Source organism: Oryctolagus cuniculus, unplaced genomic scaffold (genome assembly GCF_964237555.1).
Source record: "Oryctolagus cuniculus unplaced genomic scaffold, mOryCun1.1 SCAFFOLD_74, whole genome shotgun sequence".
Lineage (NCBI taxonomy): Eukaryota > Metazoa > Chordata > Mammalia > Lagomorpha > Leporidae > Oryctolagus > Oryctolagus cuniculus.
In genome coordinates this window covers 373,045-376,319 of record NW_027208339.1, presented here as the reverse complement: position 1 = coordinate 376,319, position 3,275 = coordinate 373,045, and positions in this window count along the sequence as shown.

The following is a 3,275-nucleotide window of genomic DNA, read 5'->3' as shown; positions in this document are numbered from 1 at the left end:
CAGTGAGAGAGACAGAGAGAAAGGTCTTCCTTCCATTGGTTCACCCACCAAATGGCCACCATGGCCTCCTGATCTCCCATGTGGGTGCAGGGCCCAAGCACTTGGGCCATCCTCCATTGCTCTCCTGGGCCACAGCAGAGAGATGGACTGGAAGAGGGGCAACCGGGACTAGAACCTGGGGTGCCAGCACTGCAGGCGGAGGATTAGCCTTGTGAGCCACGTACCCAGTGAAATATAGTTTAAGGAGAGAATTTATAACGTTCATTTTTAAAGTAACAAAAACATTTTTCACTTCTTGGTTTGCATTTTAAATTTGTACATATATATATATATATATATTAGCCATCCTTACTGGTTATTGCAAATTACCACATCCCAAAATTAATTGCTTCTCAACATTTACAATTTGTTTCTTCACTTTAAAGAAAAATATTTGTGTCTCTTGAGTAAACAAGTAAATATAATGATTTGGCATCATTTTATAAAACTCAAATCTGTAAGAACTCAAAAACCACTGCAGAAATATTCTATAAGAATGTACTCATGCATATTGTTCTTACAATAGATTCACCCATGTCACAGGAGAGCAACTCCTTGCTCAACATTCAAAATGTTCACAGTCTTCGAAATATTCCTTTTAGCATAGTGACCACAGTTGGACACAAGAGAGTCTTTAAAATTAAAAGAAACAATTTGGGTATGCTGACTTTCCTAGTCTTCTTGTTTTCCTGGGACAGAGTATCTTTTTTGAATGTAGGCTGACAAGGATACAACCCCCTCCACAAAGTAAAATGCCTAAACATTAGAGCACTGCTCCTGACCCCTGCTCACTTGTTCCTCTATGTGGGATTTATGAATGACTTGCATGAATGGAGAGATGAAAGAGGCAATGAGTTACCACCCCCCTGCTGCACAAGGGCCCAGTGTGCCTCCAGCACCCTCCTACCAAACGCTTCCCCCTGTCTGCCCATGCAGACCACATAGATGCTGCATCAGTGAGCAAATTAGCACCACACACTTGGTTTTCCTGCTGAGACTCAGCCTTCATTGCTTCCCCAACTGCAGCACATGCTGCAAGCCTCAGCCAGCAGGGCTGGTGGGAGAGGTGGGCAGTTGCACTCACCAGGTCTCTCTCTTCTTCTCCTGCCCCTCCTGACTCTCGGGCCACCACCTGCATTCTAGCCACAAGGTACAAAATGGGACGGCCAAGAACCTAACACCACCCACATCACCCACACACACCACAACTACTAGCTGCCCACCAATGACCACCGCCTTTATAGCCAGCCTATCATGGGGTGGGTCTTGCAGCTCTAGTCCTGCCCCAGGGCAGCAATGATTGGCCTGATGCCCCCTGCTGGGCTGAGCCTGAGCTGCCCTGCATCAGATTCTGGAAGCAAGAGAGCTGCTGATGGCTGTGGCCCTGGCTCAGAGCACACTTAGGGAGAACCCATGACCGGCAAGGGCGCTGGGGCTCTGGACTTTCCTAGGGTGGAGGCTGGCTCAGCCCTTCTTCCCCCAGCCCTGCCCGCAGGTGGAGCGGGGTTCCCACGGGGGCATCATCCCTCGTGGGAGAACGGGTGAACCCCAAATGCCGCAACTGCGAGTGCTGGGTGCTGGCCTACACCCTTCCGGGAGGGAGTAGAAGACAGTGACTTTGTGGGGAAGTGACACTTGAGCTGGGCCTGTATTTTGGGTTAGCTCTGGACACACATTCCAGTCTGCAGGTCTGTTGCAGGCTTCCTGGAGGCTCTGGGAGCCGAATTCCTGGTGGGGAGGGCAGGAGGGCGGGAAGTCGAGGCGCTGAGCTCCCGCTGGGTGCACCAGGCACTTTGGAGCTGTTCAGAGTAAGGAGTCGAGGTCACCTCCTGAACCACTGCTGGTCCCAAACTCCTGGTTTGGGATTTGCCAGAACCCTGAAGTAGGGGTGTGGTGGGGGTGGTAGTGGTTGGCTTCAATGCACTGTATTTGTGAATTCTTCAAACACAGCTTCTCCCTACTCCTGCAGGCTTTCAGGTGATTGACGAGAACAGAGTCCCTCTGCTGCAAAGTGACTGAAGTTTGGAAACTACGTCCAGAACTTCAGTGTGTATTCAGCTGGTCATCCTTCAGGCATGCAAGTGGACAGCAAGAGCAACAGTAAGATATTTATTACTGTAGATACACTCCTTTCTTTCCGGTAGACCCACCAAAAGAGAATGGGAGATGAGTACTTGAACATTGGAACCAGTCAGTTTACTAGGGTGAGCTGCCAGTACTGGGAGCTCAGGAGTGGACATGGAGAGCAAAACATGCACTGTTACTAAAGAGGACAGTTAGGTATTTTATTGTGAAAAGGGAAATCATTTAGAAGTGAGCAAGACACCTTAAGAAAAGGTCTGTATAGTTATTTTTGTTTATTTGCAAGGCAGAGAGAGCCCTTCCATTTACTGCTCATTCCTCAAATGTCTGCACCAACCAGAGCTGGGTCAGGCTGAAGCCAGAAACTCAGTGTGGGTCTCCCACACAGGTGGCAGAGACTCAAGTACTTGAGCCATCAGCTGCTGCCTCCCAGGGTTCTGTTAGCAGGAAGCCAGAAGCAGAAGCAGGGTTAGGGCTTGAGGCCTGGGCATTCTGACTGGGATGTGGAAGGCTTTACCACTATGCCAAACACATGCTCCAGTAAGGTGTTTCAACACGTTTGCAAAATGTAAGAATGTGGTTTTAAATATATGCTCTTTATCTTAAAAATTTGCATAATCTTATATTCAGTTTCATGTGATTCAATACTTATTATTAAATACAAGTAACATTTAGACACATGTTTTCCTCACCAATACAAACCTCAGTAATTTTTTCACTTAGAACCTTGAATATTAGCATTCATTCAGACTAAAGTTCACTCACAGGCTGGGAATTCTGACAGAGACAGTAGGGAAAAAAAATCCAGATGTGTATCTGATACCTAATAAGATTCTGAACCTGACTGACAGAATCTGAGTAACTGTTCAGAGAGTGACTTCATACCTCTCCCCTCTGTAATGAGAAGACTGTGTCCTTTGGCCACTTTCACACGATGTTATGTAAATCTTACCTGAAAAGCCTTTTATAAATTCTGAAGTACCATACAGAAGCATATTATGCATTTCCATATGAGTGAAAAAAAGCAATGTCAAAGGCATAGCTTTTCCAGAGAGAAGTTAGGAGGATTAGCTCAGTTTGTAAGTGTGTAAGTACCATTAAATATCTACATATTTGAAATAGATTTATAGAGTGTGGAGTTCAAGATAGATATT